Below are 24,202 nucleotides of genomic sequence, written 5' to 3'. Positions count from 1 at the left end.
ATCAACTCCAGGTGATCAGGTGTTCAAAAGCGTGGCATTCTGTGAATCAAAAGTGAGATGTGGCGTTTGATCTATTGATTGCAGATCTTTTTTATGCAACTTTCAAAATCAAGGGTACAGGTGCAAGTCACCTCACTCAGCATCACTGCATGATAAAACATACGTCCTCGTTAGTATAGTGGATAGTATCTCCGCCTGTCACGCGGAAGACCGGGGTTCGATTCCCCGACGGGGAGTTCTTTCTTTTTAAGCACAAGGCAGAGAAACCAGTGACCAGACAGTCTTTCCACTGGACTGCTACAGTTTGACAGCACAAATTTACAAATGGCATGAGAAGCATATTCAAAACTGGCAAGCATGAGGAGAGTAGACTCTATTTTACCACACATCCAAAAAGGGATACAACATTTTCTTCTCTACGCTGCAAGCAGGAGTCGAACCTGCGCGGGGAAACCCCATTGGATTTCAAGTCCAACGCCTTAACCTCTCGGCCATTGCAGCCCAAATGTGTAGGAGTAGAATCGAGATCAATTCCTTTGACTTCCTCAAGCTCAAGGAGGAGTGCACAGATGTCATTGATTCTGAGTTGCCAATGGCTTAAGAAGTAAATTCAAATACATGAATCTCCATAAGAGTCTACTCACTGTTAACTTCAAGCTGGTATCAACTCCAGGTGATCAGGTGTTCAAAAGCGTGGCATTCTGTGAATCAAAAGTGAGATGTGGCGTTTGATCTATTGATTGCAGATCTTTTTTATGCAACTTTCAAAATCAAGGGTACAGGTGCAAGTCACCTCACTCAGCATCACTGCATGATAAGACATACGTCCTCGTTAGTATAGTGGATAGTATCTCCGCCTGTCACGCGGAAACCGGGGTTCGATTCCCCGACGGGGAGTTCTTTCTTTTTAAGCACAAGGCAGAGAAACCAGTGACCAGACAGTCTTTCCACTGGACTGCAACAGTTTGACAGCACAAATTTACAAATGGCATGAGAAGCATATTCAAAACTGGCAACCATGAGGAGAGTAGACTCTATTTTACCACACATCCAAAAAGGGATACAACATTTTCTTCTCTACGCTGCAAGCAGGAGTCGAACCTGCGCGGGGAAACCCCATTGGATTTCGAGTCCAACGCCTTAACCTCTCGGCCATTGCAGCCCAAATGTGTAGGAGTAGAATCGAGATCAATTCCTTTGACTTCCTCAAGCTCAAGGAGGAGTGCACAGATGTCATTGATTCTGAGTTGCCAATGGCTTAAGAAGTAAATTCAAATACATGAATCTCCATAAGAGTCTACTCACTGTTAACTTCAAGCTGGTATCAACTCCAGGTGATCAGGTGTTCAAAAGCGTGGCATTCTGTGAATCAAAAGTGAGATGTGGCGTTTGATCTATTGATTGCAGATCTTTTTAATGCAACTTTCAAAATCAAGGGTACAGGTGCAAGTCACCTCACTCAGCATCACTGCATGATAAAACATACGTCCTCGTTAGTATAGTGGATAGTATCTCCGCCTGTCACGCGGAAGACCGGGGTTCGATTCCCTGACGGGGAGTTCTTTCTTTTTAAGCACAAGGCAGAGAAACCAGTGACCAGACAGTCTTTCCACTGGACTGCTACAGTTTGACAGCACAAATTTACAAATGGCATGAGAAGCATATTCAAAACTGGCAACCATGAGGAGAGTAGACTCTATTTTACCACACATCCAAAAAGGGATACAACATTTTCTTCTCTACGCTGCAAGCAGGAGTCGAACCTGCGCGGGGAAACCCCATTGGATTTCGAGTCCAACGCCTTAACCTCTCGGCCATTGCAGCCCAAATGTGTAGGAGTAGAATCGAGATCAATTCCTTTGACTTCCTCAAGCTCAAGGAGGAGTGCACATATGTCATTGATTCTGAGTTGCCAATGGCTTAAGAAGTAAATTCAAATACATGAATCTCCATAAGAGTCTACACACTGTTAACTTCCAGCTGGTATCAACTCCAGGTGATCAGGTGTTCAAAAGCGTGGCATTCTGTGAATCAAAAGTGAGATGTGGCGTTTGATCTATTGATTGCAGATCTTTCTTATGCAACTTTCAAAATCAAGGGTACAGGTGCAAGTCACCTCACTCAGCATCACTGCATGATAAGACATATGTCCTCGTTAGTATAGTGGATAGTATCTCCGCCTGTCACGCGGAAGACTGGGGTTCGATTCCCCGACGGGGAGTTCTTTCTTTTTAAGCACAAGGCAGAGAAACCAGTGACCAGACAGTCTTTCCACTGGACTGCTACAGTTTGACAGCACAAATTTACAAATGGCATGAGAAGCATATTCAAAACTGGCAAGCATGAGGAGAGTAGACTCTATTTTACCACACATCCAAAAAGGGATACAACATTTTCTTCTCTACGCTGCAAGCAGGAGTCGAACCTGCGTGGGGAAACCCCATTAGATTTCGAGTCCAATGCCTTAACCTCTCGGCCATTGCAGCCCAAATGTGTAGGAGTGGAATCGAGATCAATTCCTTTGACTTCCTCAAGCTCAAGGAGGAGTGCACAGATGTCATTGATTCTGAGTTGCCAATGGCTTAAGAAGTAAATTCAAATACATGAATCTCCATAAGAGTCTACTCACTGTTAACTTCAAGCTGGTATCAACTCCAGGTGATCAGGTGTTCAAAAGCGTGGCATTCTGTGAATCAAAAGTGAGATGTGGCGTTTGATCTATTGATTGCAGATCTTTTTTATGCAACTTTCAAAATCAAGGGTACAGGTGCAAGTCACCTCACTCAGCATCACTGCATGATAAGACATACGTCCTCGTTAGTATAGTGGATAGTATCTCCGCCTGTCACGCGGAAGACCGGGGTTCGATTCCCCGACGGGGAGTTCTTTCTTTTTAAGCACAAGGCAGAGAAACCAGTGACCAGACAGTCTTTCCACTGGACTGCTACAGTTTGACAGCACAAATTTACAAATGGCATGAGAAGCATATTCAAAACTGGCAAGCATGAGGAGAGTAGACTCTATTTTACCACACATCCAAAAAGGGATATGATATTTTCTTCTCTACGCTGCAAGCAGGAGTCGAACCTGCGCGGGGAAACCCCATTGGATTTCGAGTCCAACGCCTTAACCTCTCGGCCATTGCAGCCCAAATGTGTAGGAGTAGAATCGAGATCAATTCCTTTGACTTCCTCTAGCTCAAGGAGGAGTGCACAGATGTCATTGATTCTGAGTTGCCAATGGCTTAAGAAGTAAATTCAAATACATGAATCTCCATAAGAGTCTACTCACTGTTAACTTCAAGCTGGTATCAACTCCAGGTGATCAGGTGTTCAAAAGCGTGGCATTCTGTGAATCAAAAGTGAGATGTGGCGTTTGATCTATTGATTGCAGATCTTTTTTATGCAACTTTCAAAATCAAGGGTACAGGTGCAAGTCACCTCACTCAGCATCACTGCATGATAAAACATACGTCCTCGTTAGTATAGTGGATAGTATCTCCGCCTGTCACGCGGAAGACCGGGGTTCGATTCCCCGACGGGGAGTTCTTTCTTTTTAAGCACAAGGCAGAGAAACCAGTGACCAGACAGTCTTTCCACTGGACTGCTACAGTTTGACAGCACAAATTTACAAATGGCATGAGAAGCATATTCAAAACTGGCAAGCATGAGGAGAGTAGACTCTATTTTACCACACATCCAAAAAGGGATACAACATTTTCTTCTCTACGCTGCAAGCAGGAGTCGAACCTGCGCGGGGAAACCCCATTGGATTTCAAGTCCAACGCCTTAACCTCTCGGCCATTGCAGCCCAAATGTGTAGGAGTAGAATCGAGATCAATTCCTTTGACTTCCTCAAGCTCAAGGAGGAGTGCACAGATGTCATTGATTCTGAGTTGCCAATGGCTTAAGAAGTAAATTCAAATACATGAATCTCCATAAGAGTCTACTCACTGTTAACTTCAAGCTGGTATCAACTCCAGGTGATCAGGTGTTCAAAAGCGTGGCATTCTGTGAATCAAAAGTGAGATGTGGCGTTTGATCTATTGATTGCAGATCTTTTTTATGCAACTTTCAAAATCAAGGGTACAGGTGCAAGTCACCTCACTCAGCATCACTGCATGATAAGACATACGTCCTCGTTAGTATAGTGGATAGTGTCTCCGCCTGTCACGCGGAAGACCGGGGTTCGATTCCCCGACGGGGAGTTCTTTCTTTTTAAGCACAAGGCAGAGAAACCAGTGACCAGACAGTCTTTCCACTGGACTGCTACAGTTTGACAGCACAAATTTACAAATGGCATGAGAAGCATATTCAAAACTGGCAAGCATGAGGAGAGTAGACTCTATTTTACCACACATCCAAAAAGGGATACAACATTTTCTTCTCTACGCTGCAAGCAGGAGTCGAACCTGCGTGGGGAAACCCCATTAGATTTCGAGTCCAATGCCTTAACCTCTCGGCCATTGCAGCCCAAATGTGTAGGAGTGGAATCGAGATCAATTCCTTTGACTTCCTCAAGCTCAAGGAGGAGTGCACAGATGTCATTGATTCTGAGTTGCCAATGGCTTAAGAAGTAAATTCAAATACATGAATCTCCATAAGAGTCTACTCACTGTTAACTTCAAGCTGGTATCAACTCCAGGTGATCAGGTGTTCAAAAGCGTGGCATTCTGTGAATCAAAAGTGAGATGTGGCGTTTGATCTATTGATTGCAGATCTTTTTTATGCAACTTTCAAAATCAAGGGTACAGGTGCAAGTCACCTCACTCAGCATCACTGCATGATAAGACATACGTCCTCGTTAGTATAGTGGATAGTATCTCCGCCTGTCACGCGGAAGACCGGGGTTCGATTCCCCGACGGGGAGTTCTTTCTTTTTAAGCACAAGGCAGAGAAACCAGTGACCAGACAGTCTTTCCACTGGACTGCTACAGTTTGACAGCACAAATTTACAAATGGCATGAGAAGCATATTCAAAACTGGCAAGCATGAGGAGAGTAGACTCTATTTTACCACACATCCAAAAAGGGATATGATATTTTCTTCTCTACGCTGCAAGCAGGAGTCGAACCTGCGCGGGGAAACCCCATTGGATTTCGAGTCCAACGCCTTAACCTCTCGGCCATTGCAGCCCAAATGTGTAGGAGTAGAATCGAGATCAATTCCTTTGACTTCCTCTAGCTCAAGGAGGAGTGCACAGATGTCATTGATTCTGAGTTGCCAATGGCTTAAGAAGTAAATTCAAATACATGAATCTCCATAAGAGTCTACTCACTGTTAACTTCAAGCTGGTATCAACTCCAGGTGATCAGGTGTTCAAAAGCGTGGCATTCTGTGAATCAAAAGTGAGATGTGGCGTTTGATCTATTGATTGCAGATCTTTTTTATGCAACTTTCAAAATCAAGGGTACAGGTGCAAGTCACCTCACTCAGCATCACTGCATGATAAAACATACGTCCTCGTTAGTATAGTGGATAGTATCTCCGCCTGTCACGCGGAAGACCGGGGTTCGATTCTCCGACGGGGAGTTCTTTCTTTTTAAGCACAAGGCAGAGAAACCAGTGACCAGACAGTCTTTCCACTGGACTGCTACAGTTTGACAGCACAAATTTACAAATGGCATGAGAAGCATATTAAAAACTGGCAACCATGAGGAGAGTAGACTCTATTTTACCACACATCCAAAAAGGGATACAACATTTTCTTCTCTACGCTGCAAGCAGGAGTCGAACCTCCGCGGGGAAACCCCATTGGATTTCGAGTCCAACGCCTTAACCTCTCGGCCATTGCAGCCCAAATGTGTAGGAGTAGAATCGAGATCAATTCCTTTGACTTCCTCAAGCTCAAGGAGGAGTGCACAGATGTCATTGATTCTGAGTTGCCAATGGCTTAAGAAGTAAATTCAAATACATGAATCTCCATAAGAGTCTACTCACTGTTAACTTCAAGCTGGTATCAACTCCAGGTGATCAGGTGTTCAAAAGCGTGGCATTCTGTGAATCAAAAGTGAGATGTGGCGTTTGATCTATTGATTGCAGATCTTTTTTATGCAACTTTCAAAATCAAGGGTACAGGTGCAAGTCACCTCACTCAGCATCACTGCATGATAAGACATACGTCCTCGTTAGTATAGTGGATAGTATCTCCGCCTGTCACGCGGAAGACCGGGGTTCGATTCCCCGACGGGGAGTTCTTTCTTTTTAAGCACAAGGCAGAGAAACCAGTGACCAGACAGTCTTTCCACTGGACTGCTACAGTTTGACAGCACACATTTACAAATGGCATGAGAAGCATATTCAAAACTGGCAACCATGAGGAGAGTAGACTCTATTTTACCACACATCCAAAAAGGGATACAACATTTTCTTCTCTACGCTGCAAGCAGGAGTCGAACCTGCGCGGGGAAACCCCATTGGATTTCAAGTCCAACGCCTTAACCTCTCGGCCATTGCAGCCCAAATGTGTAGGAGTAGAATCGAGATCAATTCCTTTGACTTCCTCAAGCTCAAGGAGGAGTGCACAGATGTCATTGATTCTGAGTTGCCAATGGCTTAAGAAGTAAATTCAAATACATGAATCTCCATAAGAGTCTACTCACTGTTAACTTCAAGCTGGTATCAACTCCAGGTGATCAGGTGTTCAAAAGCGTGGCATTCTGTGAATCAAAAGTGAGATGTGGCGTTTGATCTATTGATTGCAGATCTTTTTTATGCAACTTTCAAAATCAAGGGTACAGGTGCAAGTCACCTCACTCAGCATCACTGCATGATAAGACATACGTCCTCGTTAGTATAGTGGATAGTATCTCCGCCTGTCACGCGGAAACCGGGGTTCGATTCCCCGACGGGGAGTTCTTTCTTTTTAAGCACAAGGCAGAGAAACCAGTGACCAGACAGTCTTTCCACTGGACTGCAACAGTTTGACAGCACAAATTTACAAATGGCATGAGAAGCATATTCAAAACTGGCAACCATGAGGAGAGTAGACTCTATTTTACCACACATCCAAAAAGGGATACAACATTTTCTTCTCTACGCTGCAAGCAGGAGTCGAACCTGCGCGGGGAAACCCCATTGGATTTCGAGTCCAACGCCTTAACCTCTCGGCCATTGCAGCCCAAATGTGTAGGAGTAGAATCGAGATCAATTCCTTTGACTTCCTCAAGCTCAAGGAGGAGTGCACAGATGTCATTGATTCTGAGTTGCCAATGGCTTAAGAAGTAAATTCAAATACATGAATCTCCATAAGAGTCTACTCACTGTTAACTTCAAGCTGGTATCAACTCCAGGTGATCAGGTGTTCAAAAGCGTGGCATTCTGTGAATCAAAAGTGAGATGTGGCGTTTGATCTATTGATTGCAGATCTTTTTAATGCAACTTTCAAAATCAAGGGTACAGGTGCAAGTCACCTCACTCAGCATCACTGCATGATAAAACATACGTCCTCGTTAGTATAGTGGATAGTATCTCCGCCTGTCACGCGGAAGACCGGGGTTCGATTCCCCGACGGGGAGTTCTTTCTTTTTAAGCACAAGGCAGAGAAACCAGTGACCAGACAGTCTTTCCACTGGACTGCTACAGTTTGACAGCACAAATTTACAAATGGCATGAGAAGCATATTCAAAACTGGCAACCATGAGGAGAGTAGACTCTATTTTACCACACATCCAAAAAGGGATACAACATTTTCTTCTCTACGCTGCAAGCAGGAGTCGAACCTGCGCGGGGAAACCCCATTGGATTTCGAGTCCAACGCCTTAACCTCTCGGCCATTGCAGCCCAAATGTGTAGGAGTAGAATCGAGATCAATTCCTTTGACTTCCTCAAGCTCAAGGAGGAGTGCACATATGTCATTGATTCTGAGTTGCCAATGGCTTAAGAAGTAAATTCAAATACATGAATCTCCATAAGAGTCTACACACTGTTAACTTCCAGCTGGTATCAACTCCAGGTGATCAGGTGTTCAAAAGCGTGGCATTCTGTGAATCAAAAGTGAGATGTGGCGTTTGATCTATTGATTGCAGATCTTTTTTATGCAACTTTCAAAATCAAGGGTACAGGTGCAAGTCACCTCACTCTCCGCCTGTCACGCGGAAGACCGGGGTTCGATTCTCCGACGGGGAGTTCTTTCTTTTTAAGCACAAGGCAGAGAAACCAGTGACCAGACAGTCTTTCCACTGGACTGCTACAGTTTGACAGCACAAATTTACAAATGGCATGAGAAGCATATTAAAAACTGGCAACCATGAGGAGAGTAGACTCTATTTTACCACACATCCAAAAAGGGATACAACATTTTCTTCTCTACGCTGCAAGCAGGAGTCGAACCTGCGCGGGGAAACCCCATTGGATTTCGAGTCCAACGCCTTAACCTCTCGGCCATTGCAGCCCAAACGTGTAGGAGTAGAATCGAGATCAATTCCTTTGACTTCCTCAAGCTCAAGGAGGAGTGCACAGATGTCATTGATTCTGAGTTGCCAATGGCTTAAGAAGTAAATTCAAATACATGAATCTCCATAAGAGTCTACTCACTGTTAACTTCAAGCTGGTATCAACTCCAGGTGATCAGGTGTTCAAAAGCGTGGCATTCTGTGAATCAAAAGTGAGATGTGGCGTTTGATCTATTGATTGCAGATCTTTTTAATGCAACTTTCAAAATCAAGGGTACAGGTGCAAGTCACCTCACTCAGCATCACTGCATGATAAAACATACGTCCTCGTTAGTATAGTGGATAGTATCTCCGCCTGTCACGCGGAAGACCGGGGTTCGATTCCCCGACGGGGAGTTCTTTCTTTTTAAGCACAAGGCAGAGAAACCAGTGACCAGACAGTCTTTCCACTGGACTGCTACAGTTTGACAGCACAAATTTACAAATGGCATGAGAAGCATATTCAAAACTGGCAACCATGAGGAGAGTAGACTCTATTTTACCACACATCCAAAAAGGGATACAACATTTTCTTCTCTACGCTGCAAGCAGGAGTCGAACCTGCGCGGGGAAACCCCATTGGATTTCGAGTCCAACGCCTTAACCTCTCGGCCATTGCAGCCCAAATGTGTAGGAGTAGAATCGAGATCAATTCCTTTGACTTCCTCAAGCTCAAGGAGGAGTGCACATATGTCATTGATTCTGAGTTGCCAATGGCTTAAGAAGTAAATTCAAATACATGAATCTCCATAAGAGTCTACACACTGTTAACTTCCAGCTGGTATCAACTCCAGGTGATCAGGTGTTCAAAAGCGTGGCATTCTGTGAATCAAAAGTGAGATGTGGCGTTTGATCTATTGATTGCAGATCTTTTTTATGCAACTTTCAAAATCAAGGGTACAGGTGCAAGTCACCTCACTCTCCGCCTGTCACGCGGAAGACCGGGGTTCGATTCTCCGACGGGGAGTTCTTTCTTTTTAAGCACAAGGCAGAGAAACCAGTGACCAGACAGTCTTTCCACTGGACTGCTACAGTTTGACAGCACAAATTTACAAATGGCATGAGAAGCATATTAAAAACTGGCAACCATGAGGAGAGTAGACTCTATTTTACCACACATCCAAAAAGGGATACAACATTTTCTTCTCTACGCTGCAAGCAGGAGTCGAACCTCCGCGGGGAAACCCCATTGGATTTCAAGTCCAACGCCTTAACCTCTCGGCCATTGCAGACCAAATGTGTAGGAGTAGAATCGAGATCAATTCCTTTGACTTCCTCAAGCTCAAGGAGGAGTGCACAGATGTGATTGCTTATGAGTTGCCAATGGCTTAAGAAGTAAATTCAAATACATGAATCTCCATAAGAGTCTACTCACTGTTAACTTCCAGCTGGTATCAACTCCAGGTGATCAGGTGTTCAAAAGCATGGCATTCTGTGAATCAAAAGTGAGATGTGGCGTTTGATCTATTGATTGCAGATCTTTTTTATGCAACGTTCAAAATCAAGGGTACAGGTGCAAGTCACCTCACTCTCCGCCTGTCATGCGGAAGACCGGGGTTCGATTCTCCGACGGGGAGTTCTTTCTTTTTAAGCACAAGGCAGAGAAACCAGTGACCAGATAGTCTTTCCACTGGACTGCTACAGTTTGACAGCACAAATTTACAAATGGCATGAGAAGCATATTAAAAACTGGCAACCATGAGGAGAGTAGACTCTATTTTACCACACATCCAAAAAGGGATACAACATTTTCTTCTCTACGCTGCAAGCAGGAGTCAAACTTGCGCGGGGAAACCCCATTGGATTTCAAGTCCAACGCCTTAACCTCTCGGCCATTGCAGACCAAATGTGTAGGAGTAGAATCGAGATCAATTCCTTTGACTTCCTCAAGCTCAAGGAGGAGTGCACAGATGTGATTGCTTATGAGTTGCCAATGGCTTAAGAAGTAAATTCAAATACATGAATCTCCATAAGAGTCTACTCACTGTTAACTTCAAGCTGGTATCAACTCCAGGTGATCAGGTGTTCAAAAGCGTGGCATTCTGTGAATCAAAAGTGAGATGTGGCGTTTGATCTATTGATTGCAGATCTCTCTTATGCAACTTTCAAAATCAAGGGTACAGGTGCAAGTCACCTCACTCAGCATCACTGCATGATAAGACATACGTCCTTGTTAGTATAGTGGATAGTATCTCCGCCTGTCACGCGGAAGACCGGGGTTCGATTCTCCGACGGGGAGTTCTTTCTTTTTAAGCACAAGGCAGAGAAACCAGTGACCAGACAGTCTTTCCACTGGACTGCTACAGTTTGACAGCACAAATTTACAAATGGCATGAGAAGCATATTAAAAACTGGCAACCATGAGGAGAGTAGACTCTATTTTACCACACATCCAAAAAGGGATACAACATTTTCTTCTCTACGCTGCAAGCAGGAGTCGAACCTGCGCAGGGAAACCCCATTGGATTTCAAGTCCAACGCCTTAACCTCTCGGCCATTGCAGACCAAATGTGTAGGAGTAGAATCGAGATCAATTCCTTTGACTTCCTCAAGCTCAAGGAGGAGTGCACAGATGTGATTGCTTATGAGTTGCCAATGGCTTAAGAAGTAAATTCAAATACATGAATCTCCATAAGAGTCTACTCACTGTTAACTTCAAGCTGGTATCAACTCCAGGTGATCAGGTGTTCAAAAGCGTGGCATTCTGTGAATCAAAAGTGAGATGTGGCGTTTGATCTATTGATTGCAGATCTTTTTAATGCAACTTTCAAAATCAAGGGTACAGGTGCAAGTCACCTCACTCAGCATCACTGCATGATAAAACATACGTCCTCGTTAGTGTAGTGGATAGTATCTCCGCCTGTCACGCGGAAGACCGGGGTTCGATTCCCCGACGGGGAGTTCTTTCTTTTTAAGCACAAGGCAGAGAAACCAGTGACCAGACAGTCTTTCCACTGGACTGCTACAGTTTGACAGCACAAATTTACAAATGGCATGAGAAGCATATTCAAAACTGGCAACCATGAGGAGAGTAGACTCTATTTTACCACACATCCAAAAAGGGATACAACATTTTCTTCTCTACGCTGCAAGCAGGAGTCGAACCTGCGCGGGGAAACCCCATTGGATTTCGAGTCCAACGCCTTAACCTCTCGGCCATTGCAGCCCAAATGTGTAGGAGTAGAATCGAGATCAATTCCTTTGACTTCCTCAAGCTCAAGGAGGAGTGCACATATGTCATTGATTCTGAGTTGCCAATGGCTTAAGAAGTAAATTCAAATACATGAATCTCCATAAGAGTCTACACACTGTTAACTTCCAGCTGGTATCAACTCCAGGTGATCAGGTGTTCAAAAGCGTGGCATTCTGTGAATCAAAAGTGAGATGTGGCGTTTGATCTATTGATTGCAGATCTTTCTTATGCAACTTTCAAAATCAAGGGTACAGGTGCAAGTCACCTCACTCAGCATCACTGCATGATAAGGCTTACGTCCTCGTTAGTATAGTGGATAGTATCTCCGCCTGTCACGCGGAAGACCGGGGTTCGATTCCCCGACGGGGAGTTCTTTCTTTTTAAGCACAAGGCAGAGAAACCAGTGACCAGACAGTCTTTCCACTGGACTGCTACAGTTTGACAGCACAAATTTACAAATGGCATGAGAAGCATATTCAAAACTGGCAACCATGAGGAGAGTAGACTCTATTTTACCACACATCCAAAAAGGGATACAACATTTTCTTCTCTACGCTGCAAGCAGGAGTCGAACCTGCGCGGGGAAACCCCATTGGATTTCGAGTCCAACGCCTTAACCTCTCGGCCATTGCAGCCCAAATGTGTAGGAGTAGAATCGAGATCAATTCCTTTGACTTCCTCAAGCTCAAGGAGGAGTGCACAGATGTGATTGCTTATGAGTTGCGAATGGCTTAAGAAGTAAATTCAAATACATGAATCTCCATAAGAGTCTACTCACTGTTAACTTCAAGCTGGTATCAACTCCAGGTGATCAGGTGTTCAAAAGCGTGGCATTCTGTGAATCAAAAGTGAGATGTGGCGTTTGATCTATTGATTGCAGATCTTTCTTATGCAACTTTCAAAATCAAGGGTACAGGTGCAAGTCACCTCACTCAGCATCACTGCATGATAAGACATACGTCCTCGTTAGTATAGTGGATAGTATCTCCGCCTGTCACGCGGAAGACCGGGGTTCGATTCCCCGACGGGGAGTTCTTTCTTTTTAAGCACAAGGCAGAGAAACCAGTGACCAGACAGTCTTTCCACTGGACTGCTACAGTTTGACAGCACAAATTTACAAATGGCATGAGAAGCATATTCAAAACTGGCAAGCATGAGGAGAGTAGACTCTATTTTACCACACATCCAAAAAGGGATATGATATTTTCTTCTCTACGCTGCAAGCAGGAGTCGAACCTGCGCGGGGAAACCCCATTGGATTTCAAGTCCAACGCCTTAACCTCTCGGCCATTGCAGACCAAATGTGTAGGAGTAGAATCGAGATCAATTCCTTTGACTTCCTCAAGCTCAAGGAGGAGTGCACAGATGTGATTGCTTATGAGTTGCCAATGGCTTAAGAAGTAAATTCAAATACATGAATCTCCATAAGAGTCTACTCACTGTTAACTTCAAGCTGGTATCAACTCCAGGTGATCAGGTGTTCAAAAGCGTGGCATTCTGTGAATCAAAAGTGAGATGTGGCGTTTGATCTATTGATTGCAGATCTTTTTAATGCAACTTTCAAAATCAAGGGTACAGGTGCAAGTCACCTCACTCAGCATCACTGCATGATAAAACATACGTCCTCGTTAGTATAGTGGATAGTATCTCCGCCTGTCACGCGGAAGACCGGGGTTCGATTCCCCGACGGGGAGTTCTTTCTTTTTAAGCACAAGGCAGAGAAACCAGTGACCAGACAGTCTTTCCACTGGACTGCTACAGTTTGACAGCACAAATTTACAAATGGCATGAGAAGCATATTCAAAACTGGCAACCATGAGGAGAGTAGACTCTATTTTACCACACATCCAAAAAGGGATACAACATTTTCTTCTCTACGCTGCAAGCAGGAGTCGAACCTGCGCGGGGAAACCCCATTGGATTTCGAGTCCAACGCCTTAACCTCTCGGCCATTGCAGCCCAAATGTGTAGGAGTAGAATCGAGATCAATTCCTTTGACTTCCTCAAGCTCAAGGAGGAGTGCACATATGTCATTGATTCTGAGTTGCCAATGGCTTAAGAAGTAAATTCAAATACATGAATCTCCATAAGAGTCTACACACTGTTAACTTCCAGCTGGTATCAACTCCAGGTGATCAGGTGTTCAAAAGCGTGGCATTCTGTGAATCAAAAGTGAGATGTGGCGTTTGATCTATTGATTGCAGATCTTTCTTATGCAACTTTCAAAATCAAGGGTACAGGTGCAAGTCACCTCACTCAGCATCACTGCATGATAAGGCTTACGTCCTCGTTAGTATAGTGGATAGTATCTCCGCCTGTCACGCGGAAGACCGGGGTTCGATTCCCCGACGGGGAGTTCTTTCTTTTTAAGCACAAGGCAGAGAAACCAGTGACCAGACAGTCTTTCCACTGGACTGCTACAGTTTGACAGCACAAATTTACAAATGGCATGAGAAGCATATTCAAAACTGGCAACCATGAGGAGAGTAGACTCTATTTTACCACACATCCAAAAAGGGATACAACATTTTCTTCTCTACGCTGCAAGCAGGAGTCGAACCTGCGCGGGGAAACCCCATTGGATTTCGAGTCCAACGCCTTAACCTCTCGGCCATTGCAGCCCAAATGTGTAGGAGTAGAATCGAGATCAATTCCTTTGACTTCCTCAAGCTCAAGGAGGAGTGCACAGATGTGATTGCTTATGAGTTGCCAATGGCTTAAGAAGTAAATTCAAATACATGAATCTCCATAAGAGTCTACTCACTGTTAACTTCAAGCTGGTATCAACTCCAGGTGATCAGGTGTTCAAAAGCGTGGCATTCTGTGAATCAAAAGTGAGATGTGGCGTTTGATCTATTGATTGCAGATCTTTCTTATGCAACTTTCAAAATCAAGGGTACAGGTGCAAGTCACCTCACTCAGCATCACTGCATGATAAGACATACGTCCTCGTTAGTATAGTGGATAGTATCTCCGCCTGTCACGCGGAAGACCGGGGTTCGATTCCCCGACGGGGAGTTCTTTCTTTTTAAGCACAAGGCAGAGAAACCAGTGACCAGACAGTCTTTCCACTGGACTGCTACAGTTTGACAGCACAAATTTACAAATGGCATGAGAAGCATATTCAAAACTGGCAAGCATGAGGAGAGTAGACTCTATTTTACCACACATCCAAAAAGGGATATGATATTTTCTTCTCTACGCTGCAAGCAGGAGTCGAACCTGCGCGGGGAAACCCCATTGGATTTCAAGTCCAACGCCTTAACCTCTCGGCCATTGCAGACCAAATGTGTAGGAGTAGAATCGAGATCAATTCCTTTGACTTCCTCAAGCTCAAGGAGGAGTGCACAGATGTGATTGCTTATGAGTTGCCAATGGCTTAAGAAGTAAATTCAAATACATGAATCTCCATAAGAGTCTACTCACTGTTAACTTCAAGCTGGTATCAACTCCAGGTGATCAGGTGTTCAAAAGCGTGGCATTCTGTGAATCAAAAGTGAGATGTGGCGTTTGATCTATTGATTGCAGATCTTTTTAATGCAACTTTCAAAATCAAGGGTACAGGTGCAAGTCACCTCACTCAGCATCACTGCATGATAAAACATACGTCCTCGTTAGTATAGTGGATAGTATCTCCGCCTGTCACGCGGAAGACCGGGGTTCGATTCCCCGACGGGGAGTTCTTTCTTTTTAAGCACAAGGCAGAGAAACCAGTGACCAGACAGTCTTTCCACTGGACTGCTACAGTTTGACAGCACAAATTTACAAATGGCATGAGAAGCATATTCAAAACTGGCAACCATGAGGAGAGTAGACTCTATTTTACCACACATCCAAAAAGGGATACAACATTTTCTTCTCTACGCTGCAAGCAGGAGTCGAACCTGCGCGGGGAAACCCCATTGGATTTCGAGTCCAACGCCTTAACCTCTCGGCCATTGCAGCCCAAATGTGTAGGAGTAGAATCGAGATCAATTCCTTTGACTTCCTCAAGCTCAAGGAGGAGTGCACAGATGTGATTGCTTATGAGTTGCCAATGGCTTAAGAAGTAAATTCAAATACATGAATCTCCATAAGAGTCTACTCACTGTTAACTTCAAGCTGGTATCAACTCCAGGTGATCAGGTGTTCAAAAGCGTGGCATTCTGTGAATCAAAAGTGAGATGTGGCGTTTGATCTATTGATTGCAGATCTTTCTTATGCAACTTTCAAAATCAAGGGTACAGGTGCAAGTCACCTCACTCAGCATCACTGCATGATAAGACATACGTCCTCGTTAGTATAGTGGATAGTATCTCCGCCTGTCACGCGGAAGACCGGGGTTCGATTCCCCGACGGGGAGTTCTTTCTTTTTAAGCACAAGGCAGAGAAACCAGTGACCAGACAGTCTTTCCACTGGACTGCTACAGTTTGACAGCACAAATTTACAAATGGCATGAGAAGCATATTCAAAACTGGCAAGCATGAGGAGAGTAGACTCTATTTTACCACACATCCAAAAAGGGATATGATATTTTCTTCTCTACGCTGCAAGCAGGAGTCGAACCTGCGCGGGGAAACCCCATTGGATTTCAAGTCCAACGCCTTAACCTCTCGGCCATTGCAGACCAAATGTGTAGGAGTAGAATCGAGATCAATTCCTTTGACTTCCTCAAGCTCAAGGAGGAGTGCACAGATGTGATTGCTTATGAGTTGCCAATGGCTTAAGAAGTAAATTCAAATACATGAATCTCCATAAGAGTCTACTCACTGTTAACTTCAAGCTGGTATCAACTCCAGGTGATCAGGTGTTCAAAAGCGTGGCATTCTGTGAATCAAAAGTGAGATGTGGCGTTTGATCTATTGATTGCAGATCTTTTTAATGCAACTTTCAAAATCAAGGGTACAGGTGCAAGTCACCTCACTCAGCATCACTGCATGATAAAACATACGTCCTCGTTAGTATAGTGGATAGTATCTCCGCCTGTCACGCGGAAGACCGGGGTTCGATTCCCCGACGGGGAGTTCTTTCTTTTTAAGCACAAGGCAGAGAAACCAGTGACCAGACAGTCTTTCCACTGGACTGCTACAGTTTGACAGCACAAATTTACAAATGGCATGAGAAGCATATTCAAAACTGGCAACCATGAGGAGAGTAGACTCTATTTTACCACACATCCAAAAAGGGATACAACATTTTCTTCTCTACGCTGCAAGCAGGAGTCGAACCTGCGCGGGGAAACCCCATTGGATTTCGAGTCCAACGCCTTAACCTCTCGGCCATTGCAGCCCAAATGTGTAGGAGTAGAATCGAGATCAATTCCTTTGACTTCCTCAAGCTCAAGGAGGAGTGCACATATGTCATTGATTCTGAGTTGCCAATGGCTTAAGAAGTAAATTCAAATACATGAATCTCCATAAGAGTCTACACACTGTTAACTTCCAGCTGGTATCAACTCCAGGTGATCAGGTGTTCAAAAGCGTGGCATTCTGTGAATCAAAAGTGAGATGTGGCGTTTGATCTATTGATTGCAGATCTTTCTTATGCAACTTTCAAAATCAAGGGTACAGGTGCAAGTCACCTCACTCAGCATCACTGCATGATAAGGCTTACGTCCTCGTTAGTATAGTGGATAGTATCTCCGCCTGTCACGCGGAAGACCGGGGTTCGATTCCCCGACGGGGAGTTCTTTCTTTTTAAGCACAAGGCAGAGAAACCAGTGACCAGACAGTCTTTCCACTGGACTGCTACAGTTTGACAGCACAAATTTACAAATGGCATGAGAAGCATATTCAAAACTGGCAACCATGAGGAGAGTAGACTCTATTTTACCACACATCCAAAAAGGGATACAACATTTTCTTCTCTACGCTGCAAGCAGGAGTCGAACCTGCGCGGGGAAACCCCATTGGATTTCGAGTCCAACGCCTTAACCTCTCGGCCATTGCAGCCCAAATGTGTAGGAGTAGAATCGAGATCAATTCCTTTGACTTCCTCAAGCTCAAGGAGGAGTGCACAGATGTGATTGCTTATGAGTTGCCAATGGCTTAAGAAGTAAATTCAAATACATGAATCTCCATAAGAGTCTACTCACTGTTAACTTCAAGCTGGTATCAACTCCAGGTGATCAGGTGTTCAAAAGCGTGGCATTCTGTGAATCAAAAGTGAGATGTGGCGTTTGATCTATTGATTGCAGATCTTTCTTATGCAACTTTCAAAATCAAGGGTACAGGTGCAAGTCACCTCACTCAGCATCACTGCATGATAAGACATACGTCCTCGTTAGTATAGTGGATAGTATCTCCGCCTGTCACGCGGAAGACCGGGGTTCGATTCCCCGACGGGGAGTTCTTTCTTTTTAAGCACAAGGCAGAGAAACCAGTGACCAGACAGTCTTTCCACTGGACTGCTACAGTTTGACAGCACAAATTTACAAATGGCATGAGAAGCATATTCAAAACTGGCAAGCATGAGGAGAGTAGACTCTATTTTACCACACATCCAAAAAGGGATATGATATTTTCTTCTCTACGCTGCAAGCAGGAGTCGAACCTGCGCGGGGAAACCCCATTGGATTTCAAGTCCAACGCCTTAACCTCTCGGCCATTGCAGACCAAATGTGTAGGAGTAGAATCGAGATCAATTCCTTTGACTTCCTCAAGCTCAAGGAGGAGTGCACAGATGTGATTGCTTATGAGTTGCCAATGGCTTAAGAAGTAAATTCAAATACATGAATCTCCATAAGAGTCTACTTACTGTTAACTTCAAGCTGGTATCAACTCCAGGTGATCAGGTGTTCAAAAGCGTGGCATTCTGTGAATCAAAAGTGAGATGTGGCGTTTGATCTATTGATTGCAGATCTTTTTAATGCAACTTTCAAAATCAAGGGTACAGGTGCAAGTCACCTCACTCAGCATCACTGCATGATAAAACATACGTCCTCGTTAGTATAGTGGATAGTATCTCCGCCTGTCACGCGGAAGACCGGGGTTCGATTCCCCGACGGGGAGTTCTTTCTTTTTAAGCACAAGGCAGAGAAACCAGTGACCAGACAGTCTTTCCACTGGACTGCTACAGTTTGACAGCACAAATTTACAAATGGCATGAGAAGCATATTCAAAACTGGCAACCATGAGGAGAGTAGACTCTATTTTACCACACATCCAAAAAGGGATACAACATTTTCTTCTCTACGCTGCAAGCAGGAGTCGAACCTGCGCGGGGAAACCCCATTGGATTTCGAGTCCAACGCCTTAACCTCTCGGCCATTGCAGCCCAAATGTGTAGGAGTAGAATCGAGATCAATTCCTTTGACTTCCTCAAGCTCAAGGAGGAGTGCACATATGTCATTGATTCTGAGTTGCCAATGGCTTAAGAAGTAAATTCAAATACATGAATCTCCATAAGAGTCTACACACTGTTAACTTCCAGCTGGTATCAACTCCAGGTGATCAGGTGTTCAAAAGCGTGGCATTCTGTGAATCAAAAGTGAGATGTGGCGTTTGATCTATTGATTGCAGATCTTTCTTATGCAACTTTCAAAATCAAGGGTACAGGTGCAAGTCACCTCACTCAGCATCACTGCATGATAAGGCTTACGTCCTCGTTAGTATAGTGGATAGTATCTCCGCCTGTCACGCGGAAGACCGGGGTTCGATTCCCCGACGGGGAGTTCTTTCTTTTTAAGCACAAGGCAGAGAAACCAGTGACCAGACAGTCTTTCCACTGGACTGCTACAGTTTGACAGCACAAATTTACAAATGGCATGAGAAGCATATTCAAAACTGGCAACCATGAGGAGAGTAGACTCTATTTTACCACACATCCAAAAAGGGATACAACATTTTCTTCTCTACGCTGCAAGCAGGAGTCGAACCTGCGCGGGGAAACCCCATTGGATTTCGAGTCCAACGCCTTAACCTCTCGGCCATTGCAGCCCAAATGTGTAGGAGTAGAATCGAGATCAATTCCTTTGACTTCCTCAAGCTCAAGGAGGAGTGCACAGATGTGATTGCTTATGAGTTGCCAATGGCTTAAGAAGTAAATTCAAATACATGAATCTCCATAAGAGTCTACTCACTGTTAACTTCAAGCTGGTATCAACTCCAGGTGATCAGGTGTTCAAAAGCGTGGCATTCTGTGAATCAAAAGTGAGATGTGGCGTTTGATCTATTGATTGCAGATCTTTCTTATGCAACTTTCAAAATCAAGGGTACAGGTGCAAGTCACCTCACTCAGCATCACTGCATGATAAGACATATGTCCTCGTTAGTATAGTGGATAGTATCTCCGCCTGTCACGCGGAAGACCGGGGTTCGATTCCCCGACGGGGAGTTCTTTCTTTTTAAGCACAAGGCAGAGAAACCAGTGACCAGACAGTCTTTCCACTGGACTGCTACAGTTTGACAGCACAAATTTACAAATGGCATGAGAAGCATATTCAAAACTGGCAAGCATGAGGAGAGTAGACTCTATTTTACCACACATCCAAAAAGGGATACAACATTTTCTTCTCTACGCTGCAAGCAGGAGTCGAACCTGCGTGGGGAAACCCCATTAGATTTCGAGTCCAATGCCTTAACCTCTCGGCCATTGCAGCCCAAATGTGTAGGAGTGGAATCGAGATCAATTCCTTTGACTTCCTCAAGCTCAAGGAGGAGTGCACAGATGTCATTGATTCTGAGTTGCCAATGGCTTAAGAAGTAAATTCAAATACATGAATCTCCATAAGAGTCTACTCACTGTTAACTTCAAGCTGGTATCAACTCCAGGTGATCAGGTGTTCAAAAGCGTGGCATTCTGTGAATCAAAAGTGAGATGTGGCGTTTGATCTATTGATTGCAGATCTTTTTAATGCAACTTTCAAAATCAAGGGTACAGGTGCAAGTCACCTCACTCAGCATCACTGCATGATAAAACATACGTCCTCGTTAGTATAGTGGATAGTATCTCCGCCTGTCACGCGGAAGACCGGGGTTCGATTCCCCGACGGGGAGTTCTTTCTTTTTAAGCACAAGGCAGAGAAACCAGTGACCAGACAGTCTTTCCACTGGACTGCTACAGTTTGACAGCACAAATTTACAAATGGCATGAGAAGCATATTCAAAACTGGCAACCATGAGGAGAGTAGACTCTATTTTACCACACATCCAAAAAGGGATACAACATTTTCTTCTCTACGCTGCAAGCAGGAGTCGAACCTGCGCGGGGAAACCCCATTGGATTTCGAGTCCAACGCCTTAACCTCTCGGCCATTGCAGCCCAAATGTGTAGGAGTAGAATCGAGATCAATTCCTTTGACTTCCTCAAGCTCAAGGAGGAGTGCACATATGTCATTGATTCTGAGTTGCCAATGGCTTAAGAAGTAAATTCAAATACATGAATCTCCATAAGAGTCTACACACTGTTAACTTCCAGCTGGTATCAACTCCAGGTGATCAGGTGTTCAAAAGCGTGGCATTCTGTGAATCAAAAGTGAGATGTGGCGTTTGATCTATTGATTGCAGATCTTTTTTATGCAACTTTCAAAATCAAGGGTACAGGTGCAAGTCACCTCACTCTCCGCCTGTCACGCGGAAGACCGGGGTTCGATTCTCCGACGGGGAGTTCTTTCTTTTTAAGCACAAGGCAGAGAAACCAGTGACCAGACAGTCTTTCCACTGGACTGCTACAGTTTGACAGCACAAATTTACAAATGGCATGAGAAGCATATTAAAAACTGGCAACCATGAGGAGAGTAGACTCTATTTTACCACACATCCAAAAAGGGATACAACATTTTCTTCTCTACGCTGCAAGCAGGAGTCGAACCTGCGCAGGGAAACCCCATTGGATTTCAAGTCCAACGCCTTAACCTCTCGGCCATTGCAGACCAAATGTGTAGGAGTAGAATCGAGATCAATTCCTTTGACTTCCTCAAGCTCAAGGAGGAGTGCACAGATGTGATTGCTTATGAGTTGCCAATGGCTTAAGAAGTAAATTCAAATACATGAATCTCCATAAGAGTCTACTCACTGTTAACTTCAAGCTGGTATCAACTCCAGGTGATCAGGTGTTCAAAAGCGTGGCATTCTGTGAATCAAAAGTGAGATGTGGCGTTTGATCTATTGATTGCAGATCTTTTTAATGCAACTTTCAAAATCAAGGGTACAGGTGCAAGTCACCTCACTCAGCATCACTGCATGATAAAACATACGTCCTCGTTAGTATAGTGGATAGTATCTCCGCCTGTCACGCGGAAGACCGGGGTTCGATTCCCCGACGGGGAGTTCTTTCTTTTTAAGCACAAGGCAGAGAAACCAGTGACCAGACAGTCTTTCCACTGGACTGCTACAGTTTGACAGCACAAATTTACAAATGGCATGAGAAGCATATTCAAAACTGGCAACCATGAGGAGAGTAGACTCTATTTTACCACACATCCAAAAAGGGATACAACATTTTCTTCTCTACGCTGCAAGCAGGAGTCGAACCTGCGCGGGGAAACCCCATTGGATTTCGAGTCCAACGCCTTAACCTCTCGGCCATTGCAGCCCAAATGTGTAGGAGTAGAATCGAGATCAATTCCTTTGACTTCCTCAAGCTCAAGGAGGAGTGCACATATGTCATTGATTCTGAGTTGCCAATGGCTTAAGAAGTAAATTCAAATACATGAATCTCCATAAGAGTCTACACACTGTTAACTTCCAGCTGGTATCAACTCCAGGTGATCAGGTGTTCAAAAGCGTGGCATTCTGTGAATCAAAAGTGAGATGTGGCGTTTGATCTATTGATTGCAGATCTTTCTTATGCAACTTTCAAAATCAAGGGTACAGGTGCAAGTCACCTCACTCAGCATCACTGCATGATAAGGCTTACGTCCTCGTTAGTATAGTGGATAGTATCTCCGCCTGTCACGCGGAAGACCGGGGTTCGATTCCCCGACGGGGAGTTCTTTCTTTTTAAGCACAAGGCAGAGAAACCAGTGACCAGACAGTCTTTCCACTGGACTGCTACAGTTTGACAGCACAAATTTACAAATGGCATGAGAAGCATATTCAAAACTGGCAACCATGAGGAGAGTAGACTCTATTTTACCACACATCCAAAAAGGGATACAACATTTTCTTCTCTACGCTGCAAGCAGGAGTCGAACCTGCGCGGGGAAACCCCATTGGATTTCGAGTCCAACGCCTTAACCTCTCGGCCATTGCAGCCCAAATGTGTAGGAGTAGAATCGAGATCAATTCCTTTGACTTCCTCAAGCTCAAGGAGGAGTGCACAGATGTGATTGCTTATGAGTTGCCAATGGCTTAAGAAGTAAATTCAAATACATGAATCTCCATAAGAGTCTACTCACTGTTAACTTCAAGCTGGTATCAACTCCAGGTGATCAGGTGTTCAAAAGCGTGGCATTCTGTGAATCAAAAGTGAGATGTGGCGTTTGATCTATTGATTGCAGATCTTTCTTATGCAACTTTCAAAATCAAGGGTACAGGTGCAAGTCACCTCACTCAGCATCACTGCATGATAAGACATACGTCCTCGTTAGTATAGTGGATAGTATCTCCGCCTGTCACGCGGAAGACCGGGGTTCGATTCCCCGACGGGGAGTTCTTTCTTTTTAAGCACAAGGCAGAGAAACCAGTGACCAGACAGTCTTTCCACTGGACTGCTACAGTTTGACAGCACAAATTTACAAATGGCATGAGAAGCATATTCAAAACTGGCAAGCATGAGGAGAGTAGACTCTATTTTACCACACATCCAAAAAGGGATATGATATTTTCTTCTCTACGCTGCAAGCAGGAGTCGAACTTGCGCGGGGAAACCCCATTGGATTTCAAGTCCAACGCCTTAACCTCTCGGCCATTGCAGACCAAATGTGTAGGAGTAGAATCGAGATCAATTCCTTTGACTTCCTCAAGCTCAAGGAGGAGTGCACAGATGTGATTGCTTATGAGTTGCCAATGGCTTAAGAAGTAAATTCAAATACATGAATCTCCATAAGAGTCTACTCACTGTTAACTTCAAGCTGGTATCAACTCCAGGTGATCAGGTGTTCAAAAGCGTGGCATTCTGTGAATCAAAAGTGAGATGTGGCGTTTGATCTATTGATTGCAGATCTTTTTATGCAACTTTCAAAATCAAGGGTACAGGTGCAAGTCACCTCACTCAGCATCACTGCATGATAAAACATACGTCCTCGTTAGTATAGTGGATAGTATCTCCGCCTGTCACGCGGAAGACCGGGGTTCGATTCCCCGACGGGGAGTTCTTTCTTTTTAAGCACAAGGCAGAGAAACCAGTGACCAGACAGTCTTTCCACTGGACTGCTACAGTTTGACAGCACAAATTTACAAATGGCATGAGAAGCATATTCAAAACTGGCAACCATGAGGAGAGTAGACTCTATTTTACCACACATCCAAAAAGGGATACAACATTTTCTTCTCTACGCTGCAAGCAGGAGTCGAACCTGCGCGGGGAAACCCCATTGGATTTCGAGTCCAACGCCTTAACCTCTCGGCCATTGCAGCCCAAATGTGTAGGAGTAGAATCGAGATCAATTCCTTTGACTTCCTCAAGCTCAAGGAGGAGTGCACATATGTCATTGATT

General features: G+C 44.4%; 69 non-coding genes across 69 annotated transcripts; 32 read left to right on the top strand and 37 right to left on the bottom strand.

Moving 5' to 3' along the window:
* The first annotated feature begins 164 nt into the window (after positions 1-164).
* Positions 165-236, top strand: trnad-guc (transfer RNA aspartic acid (anticodon GUC)). The gene has a single exon. It is a non-coding gene; the product is annotated as a tRNA-Asp (tRNA).
* A 183-nt stretch (positions 237-419) lies between these two features.
* On the bottom strand, positions 420-501 carry trnas-uga (transfer RNA serine (anticodon UGA)). The gene has a single exon. It is a non-coding gene; the product is annotated as a tRNA-Ser (tRNA).
* Positions 502-826: 325 nt separating this feature from the next.
* trnad-guc (transfer RNA aspartic acid (anticodon GUC)) lies at positions 827-897 on the top strand. The gene has a single exon. It is a non-coding gene; the product is annotated as a tRNA-Asp (tRNA).
* Positions 898-1,080: 183 nt separating this feature from the next.
* Positions 1,081-1,162, bottom strand: trnas-cga (transfer RNA serine (anticodon CGA)). Its single transcript has one exon. It is a non-coding gene; the product is annotated as a tRNA-Ser (tRNA).
* Positions 1,163-1,487: 325 nt separating this feature from the next.
* On the top strand, positions 1,488-1,559 carry trnad-guc (transfer RNA aspartic acid (anticodon GUC)). Its single transcript has one exon. It is a non-coding gene; the product is annotated as a tRNA-Asp (tRNA).
* Positions 1,560-1,742: 183 nt separating this feature from the next.
* Positions 1,743-1,824, bottom strand: trnas-cga (transfer RNA serine (anticodon CGA)). The gene has a single exon. It is a non-coding gene; the product is annotated as a tRNA-Ser (tRNA).
* A 325-nt stretch (positions 1,825-2,149) lies between these two features.
* trnad-guc (transfer RNA aspartic acid (anticodon GUC)) lies at positions 2,150-2,221 on the top strand. The gene has a single exon. It is a non-coding gene; the product is annotated as a tRNA-Asp (tRNA).
* Positions 2,222-2,404: 183 nt separating this feature from the next.
* Positions 2,405-2,486, bottom strand: trnas-cga (transfer RNA serine (anticodon CGA)). Its single transcript has one exon. It is a non-coding gene; the product is annotated as a tRNA-Ser (tRNA).
* A 325-nt stretch (positions 2,487-2,811) lies between these two features.
* trnad-guc (transfer RNA aspartic acid (anticodon GUC)) lies at positions 2,812-2,883 on the top strand. Its single transcript has one exon. It is a non-coding gene; the product is annotated as a tRNA-Asp (tRNA).
* Positions 2,884-3,066: 183 nt separating this feature from the next.
* Positions 3,067-3,148, bottom strand: trnas-cga (transfer RNA serine (anticodon CGA)). The gene has a single exon. It is a non-coding gene; the product is annotated as a tRNA-Ser (tRNA).
* Positions 3,149-3,473: 325 nt separating this feature from the next.
* trnad-guc (transfer RNA aspartic acid (anticodon GUC)) lies at positions 3,474-3,545 on the top strand. Its single transcript has one exon. It is a non-coding gene; the product is annotated as a tRNA-Asp (tRNA).
* A 183-nt stretch (positions 3,546-3,728) lies between these two features.
* trnas-uga (transfer RNA serine (anticodon UGA)) lies at positions 3,729-3,810 on the bottom strand. The gene has a single exon. It is a non-coding gene; the product is annotated as a tRNA-Ser (tRNA).
* A 325-nt stretch (positions 3,811-4,135) lies between these two features.
* trnad-guc (transfer RNA aspartic acid (anticodon GUC)) lies at positions 4,136-4,207 on the top strand. The gene has a single exon. It is a non-coding gene; the product is annotated as a tRNA-Asp (tRNA).
* Positions 4,208-4,390: 183 nt separating this feature from the next.
* Positions 4,391-4,472, bottom strand: trnas-cga (transfer RNA serine (anticodon CGA)). Its single transcript has one exon. It is a non-coding gene; the product is annotated as a tRNA-Ser (tRNA).
* Positions 4,473-4,797: 325 nt separating this feature from the next.
* Positions 4,798-4,869, top strand: trnad-guc (transfer RNA aspartic acid (anticodon GUC)). Its single transcript has one exon. It is a non-coding gene; the product is annotated as a tRNA-Asp (tRNA).
* Positions 4,870-5,052: 183 nt separating this feature from the next.
* Positions 5,053-5,134, bottom strand: trnas-cga (transfer RNA serine (anticodon CGA)). The gene has a single exon. It is a non-coding gene; the product is annotated as a tRNA-Ser (tRNA).
* Positions 5,135-5,459: 325 nt separating this feature from the next.
* On the top strand, positions 5,460-5,531 carry trnad-guc (transfer RNA aspartic acid (anticodon GUC)). Its single transcript has one exon. It is a non-coding gene; the product is annotated as a tRNA-Asp (tRNA).
* A 183-nt stretch (positions 5,532-5,714) lies between these two features.
* trnas-cga (transfer RNA serine (anticodon CGA)) lies at positions 5,715-5,796 on the bottom strand. The gene has a single exon. It is a non-coding gene; the product is annotated as a tRNA-Ser (tRNA).
* A 325-nt stretch (positions 5,797-6,121) lies between these two features.
* Positions 6,122-6,193, top strand: trnad-guc (transfer RNA aspartic acid (anticodon GUC)). The gene has a single exon. It is a non-coding gene; the product is annotated as a tRNA-Asp (tRNA).
* A 183-nt stretch (positions 6,194-6,376) lies between these two features.
* trnas-uga (transfer RNA serine (anticodon UGA)) lies at positions 6,377-6,458 on the bottom strand. Its single transcript has one exon. It is a non-coding gene; the product is annotated as a tRNA-Ser (tRNA).
* A 325-nt stretch (positions 6,459-6,783) lies between these two features.
* Positions 6,784-6,854, top strand: trnad-guc (transfer RNA aspartic acid (anticodon GUC)). Its single transcript has one exon. It is a non-coding gene; the product is annotated as a tRNA-Asp (tRNA).
* A 183-nt stretch (positions 6,855-7,037) lies between these two features.
* trnas-cga (transfer RNA serine (anticodon CGA)) lies at positions 7,038-7,119 on the bottom strand. Its single transcript has one exon. It is a non-coding gene; the product is annotated as a tRNA-Ser (tRNA).
* A 325-nt stretch (positions 7,120-7,444) lies between these two features.
* On the top strand, positions 7,445-7,516 carry trnad-guc (transfer RNA aspartic acid (anticodon GUC)). The gene has a single exon. It is a non-coding gene; the product is annotated as a tRNA-Asp (tRNA).
* Positions 7,517-7,699: 183 nt separating this feature from the next.
* Positions 7,700-7,781, bottom strand: trnas-cga (transfer RNA serine (anticodon CGA)). The gene has a single exon. It is a non-coding gene; the product is annotated as a tRNA-Ser (tRNA).
* Positions 7,782-8,309: 528 nt separating this feature from the next.
* On the bottom strand, positions 8,310-8,391 carry trnas-cga (transfer RNA serine (anticodon CGA)). The gene has a single exon. It is a non-coding gene; the product is annotated as a tRNA-Ser (tRNA).
* A 325-nt stretch (positions 8,392-8,716) lies between these two features.
* trnad-guc (transfer RNA aspartic acid (anticodon GUC)) lies at positions 8,717-8,788 on the top strand. The gene has a single exon. It is a non-coding gene; the product is annotated as a tRNA-Asp (tRNA).
* A 183-nt stretch (positions 8,789-8,971) lies between these two features.
* On the bottom strand, positions 8,972-9,053 carry trnas-cga (transfer RNA serine (anticodon CGA)). The gene has a single exon. It is a non-coding gene; the product is annotated as a tRNA-Ser (tRNA).
* Positions 9,054-9,581: 528 nt separating this feature from the next.
* On the bottom strand, positions 9,582-9,663 carry trnas-uga (transfer RNA serine (anticodon UGA)). Its single transcript has one exon. It is a non-coding gene; the product is annotated as a tRNA-Ser (tRNA).
* Positions 9,664-10,191: 528 nt separating this feature from the next.
* On the bottom strand, positions 10,192-10,273 carry trnas-uga (transfer RNA serine (anticodon UGA)). Its single transcript has one exon. It is a non-coding gene; the product is annotated as a tRNA-Ser (tRNA).
* Positions 10,274-10,853: 580 nt separating this feature from the next.
* On the bottom strand, positions 10,854-10,935 carry trnas-uga (transfer RNA serine (anticodon UGA)). Its single transcript has one exon. It is a non-coding gene; the product is annotated as a tRNA-Ser (tRNA).
* A 325-nt stretch (positions 10,936-11,260) lies between these two features.
* trnad-guc (transfer RNA aspartic acid (anticodon GUC)) lies at positions 11,261-11,332 on the top strand. Its single transcript has one exon. It is a non-coding gene; the product is annotated as a tRNA-Asp (tRNA).
* Positions 11,333-11,515: 183 nt separating this feature from the next.
* trnas-cga (transfer RNA serine (anticodon CGA)) lies at positions 11,516-11,597 on the bottom strand. Its single transcript has one exon. It is a non-coding gene; the product is annotated as a tRNA-Ser (tRNA).
* A 325-nt stretch (positions 11,598-11,922) lies between these two features.
* On the top strand, positions 11,923-11,994 carry trnad-guc (transfer RNA aspartic acid (anticodon GUC)). Its single transcript has one exon. It is a non-coding gene; the product is annotated as a tRNA-Asp (tRNA).
* A 183-nt stretch (positions 11,995-12,177) lies between these two features.
* On the bottom strand, positions 12,178-12,259 carry trnas-cga (transfer RNA serine (anticodon CGA)). Its single transcript has one exon. It is a non-coding gene; the product is annotated as a tRNA-Ser (tRNA).
* Positions 12,260-12,584: 325 nt separating this feature from the next.
* On the top strand, positions 12,585-12,656 carry trnad-guc (transfer RNA aspartic acid (anticodon GUC)). Its single transcript has one exon. It is a non-coding gene; the product is annotated as a tRNA-Asp (tRNA).
* Positions 12,657-12,839: 183 nt separating this feature from the next.
* trnas-uga (transfer RNA serine (anticodon UGA)) lies at positions 12,840-12,921 on the bottom strand. The gene has a single exon. It is a non-coding gene; the product is annotated as a tRNA-Ser (tRNA).
* Positions 12,922-13,246: 325 nt separating this feature from the next.
* Positions 13,247-13,318, top strand: trnad-guc (transfer RNA aspartic acid (anticodon GUC)). The gene has a single exon. It is a non-coding gene; the product is annotated as a tRNA-Asp (tRNA).
* Positions 13,319-13,501: 183 nt separating this feature from the next.
* On the bottom strand, positions 13,502-13,583 carry trnas-cga (transfer RNA serine (anticodon CGA)). The gene has a single exon. It is a non-coding gene; the product is annotated as a tRNA-Ser (tRNA).
* A 325-nt stretch (positions 13,584-13,908) lies between these two features.
* trnad-guc (transfer RNA aspartic acid (anticodon GUC)) lies at positions 13,909-13,980 on the top strand. Its single transcript has one exon. It is a non-coding gene; the product is annotated as a tRNA-Asp (tRNA).
* Positions 13,981-14,163: 183 nt separating this feature from the next.
* trnas-cga (transfer RNA serine (anticodon CGA)) lies at positions 14,164-14,245 on the bottom strand. The gene has a single exon. It is a non-coding gene; the product is annotated as a tRNA-Ser (tRNA).
* Positions 14,246-14,570: 325 nt separating this feature from the next.
* On the top strand, positions 14,571-14,642 carry trnad-guc (transfer RNA aspartic acid (anticodon GUC)). The gene has a single exon. It is a non-coding gene; the product is annotated as a tRNA-Asp (tRNA).
* Positions 14,643-14,825: 183 nt separating this feature from the next.
* trnas-uga (transfer RNA serine (anticodon UGA)) lies at positions 14,826-14,907 on the bottom strand. The gene has a single exon. It is a non-coding gene; the product is annotated as a tRNA-Ser (tRNA).
* A 325-nt stretch (positions 14,908-15,232) lies between these two features.
* Positions 15,233-15,304, top strand: trnad-guc (transfer RNA aspartic acid (anticodon GUC)). Its single transcript has one exon. It is a non-coding gene; the product is annotated as a tRNA-Asp (tRNA).
* Positions 15,305-15,487: 183 nt separating this feature from the next.
* trnas-cga (transfer RNA serine (anticodon CGA)) lies at positions 15,488-15,569 on the bottom strand. Its single transcript has one exon. It is a non-coding gene; the product is annotated as a tRNA-Ser (tRNA).
* Positions 15,570-15,894: 325 nt separating this feature from the next.
* Positions 15,895-15,966, top strand: trnad-guc (transfer RNA aspartic acid (anticodon GUC)). The gene has a single exon. It is a non-coding gene; the product is annotated as a tRNA-Asp (tRNA).
* A 183-nt stretch (positions 15,967-16,149) lies between these two features.
* trnas-uga (transfer RNA serine (anticodon UGA)) lies at positions 16,150-16,231 on the bottom strand. Its single transcript has one exon. It is a non-coding gene; the product is annotated as a tRNA-Ser (tRNA).
* Positions 16,232-16,556: 325 nt separating this feature from the next.
* On the top strand, positions 16,557-16,628 carry trnad-guc (transfer RNA aspartic acid (anticodon GUC)). The gene has a single exon. It is a non-coding gene; the product is annotated as a tRNA-Asp (tRNA).
* Positions 16,629-16,811: 183 nt separating this feature from the next.
* Positions 16,812-16,893, bottom strand: trnas-cga (transfer RNA serine (anticodon CGA)). Its single transcript has one exon. It is a non-coding gene; the product is annotated as a tRNA-Ser (tRNA).
* Positions 16,894-17,218: 325 nt separating this feature from the next.
* Positions 17,219-17,290, top strand: trnad-guc (transfer RNA aspartic acid (anticodon GUC)). The gene has a single exon. It is a non-coding gene; the product is annotated as a tRNA-Asp (tRNA).
* Positions 17,291-17,473: 183 nt separating this feature from the next.
* Positions 17,474-17,555, bottom strand: trnas-cga (transfer RNA serine (anticodon CGA)). The gene has a single exon. It is a non-coding gene; the product is annotated as a tRNA-Ser (tRNA).
* A 325-nt stretch (positions 17,556-17,880) lies between these two features.
* On the top strand, positions 17,881-17,952 carry trnad-guc (transfer RNA aspartic acid (anticodon GUC)). Its single transcript has one exon. It is a non-coding gene; the product is annotated as a tRNA-Asp (tRNA).
* A 183-nt stretch (positions 17,953-18,135) lies between these two features.
* Positions 18,136-18,217, bottom strand: trnas-uga (transfer RNA serine (anticodon UGA)). Its single transcript has one exon. It is a non-coding gene; the product is annotated as a tRNA-Ser (tRNA).
* A 325-nt stretch (positions 18,218-18,542) lies between these two features.
* Positions 18,543-18,614, top strand: trnad-guc (transfer RNA aspartic acid (anticodon GUC)). The gene has a single exon. It is a non-coding gene; the product is annotated as a tRNA-Asp (tRNA).
* Positions 18,615-18,797: 183 nt separating this feature from the next.
* On the bottom strand, positions 18,798-18,879 carry trnas-cga (transfer RNA serine (anticodon CGA)). Its single transcript has one exon. It is a non-coding gene; the product is annotated as a tRNA-Ser (tRNA).
* Positions 18,880-19,204: 325 nt separating this feature from the next.
* trnad-guc (transfer RNA aspartic acid (anticodon GUC)) lies at positions 19,205-19,276 on the top strand. Its single transcript has one exon. It is a non-coding gene; the product is annotated as a tRNA-Asp (tRNA).
* A 183-nt stretch (positions 19,277-19,459) lies between these two features.
* Positions 19,460-19,541, bottom strand: trnas-cga (transfer RNA serine (anticodon CGA)). The gene has a single exon. It is a non-coding gene; the product is annotated as a tRNA-Ser (tRNA).
* Positions 19,542-19,866: 325 nt separating this feature from the next.
* trnad-guc (transfer RNA aspartic acid (anticodon GUC)) lies at positions 19,867-19,938 on the top strand. The gene has a single exon. It is a non-coding gene; the product is annotated as a tRNA-Asp (tRNA).
* A 183-nt stretch (positions 19,939-20,121) lies between these two features.
* trnas-cga (transfer RNA serine (anticodon CGA)) lies at positions 20,122-20,203 on the bottom strand. The gene has a single exon. It is a non-coding gene; the product is annotated as a tRNA-Ser (tRNA).
* A 325-nt stretch (positions 20,204-20,528) lies between these two features.
* trnad-guc (transfer RNA aspartic acid (anticodon GUC)) lies at positions 20,529-20,600 on the top strand. The gene has a single exon. It is a non-coding gene; the product is annotated as a tRNA-Asp (tRNA).
* A 183-nt stretch (positions 20,601-20,783) lies between these two features.
* trnas-cga (transfer RNA serine (anticodon CGA)) lies at positions 20,784-20,865 on the bottom strand. Its single transcript has one exon. It is a non-coding gene; the product is annotated as a tRNA-Ser (tRNA).
* A 528-nt stretch (positions 20,866-21,393) lies between these two features.
* On the bottom strand, positions 21,394-21,475 carry trnas-uga (transfer RNA serine (anticodon UGA)). Its single transcript has one exon. It is a non-coding gene; the product is annotated as a tRNA-Ser (tRNA).
* A 325-nt stretch (positions 21,476-21,800) lies between these two features.
* On the top strand, positions 21,801-21,872 carry trnad-guc (transfer RNA aspartic acid (anticodon GUC)). The gene has a single exon. It is a non-coding gene; the product is annotated as a tRNA-Asp (tRNA).
* Positions 21,873-22,055: 183 nt separating this feature from the next.
* trnas-cga (transfer RNA serine (anticodon CGA)) lies at positions 22,056-22,137 on the bottom strand. The gene has a single exon. It is a non-coding gene; the product is annotated as a tRNA-Ser (tRNA).
* A 325-nt stretch (positions 22,138-22,462) lies between these two features.
* Positions 22,463-22,534, top strand: trnad-guc (transfer RNA aspartic acid (anticodon GUC)). The gene has a single exon. It is a non-coding gene; the product is annotated as a tRNA-Asp (tRNA).
* A 183-nt stretch (positions 22,535-22,717) lies between these two features.
* trnas-cga (transfer RNA serine (anticodon CGA)) lies at positions 22,718-22,799 on the bottom strand. The gene has a single exon. It is a non-coding gene; the product is annotated as a tRNA-Ser (tRNA).
* Positions 22,800-23,124: 325 nt separating this feature from the next.
* trnad-guc (transfer RNA aspartic acid (anticodon GUC)) lies at positions 23,125-23,196 on the top strand. The gene has a single exon. It is a non-coding gene; the product is annotated as a tRNA-Asp (tRNA).
* Positions 23,197-23,379: 183 nt separating this feature from the next.
* Positions 23,380-23,461, bottom strand: trnas-uga (transfer RNA serine (anticodon UGA)). The gene has a single exon. It is a non-coding gene; the product is annotated as a tRNA-Ser (tRNA).
* Positions 23,462-23,785: 324 nt separating this feature from the next.
* Positions 23,786-23,857, top strand: trnad-guc (transfer RNA aspartic acid (anticodon GUC)). The gene has a single exon. It is a non-coding gene; the product is annotated as a tRNA-Asp (tRNA).
* Positions 23,858-24,040: 183 nt separating this feature from the next.
* trnas-cga (transfer RNA serine (anticodon CGA)) lies at positions 24,041-24,122 on the bottom strand. Its single transcript has one exon. It is a non-coding gene; the product is annotated as a tRNA-Ser (tRNA).
* Positions 24,123-24,202: the final 80 nt, after the last annotated feature.

This window comes from Brachyhypopomus gauderio, unplaced genomic scaffold (assembly GCF_052324685.1).
Source record: "Brachyhypopomus gauderio isolate BG-103 unplaced genomic scaffold, BGAUD_0.2 sc80, whole genome shotgun sequence".
NCBI lineage: Eukaryota > Metazoa > Chordata > Actinopteri > Gymnotiformes > Hypopomidae > Brachyhypopomus > Brachyhypopomus gauderio.
Note: the sequence above shows the minus strand (reverse complement) of the source record. Positions and strands in the feature narration are given on the sequence as shown.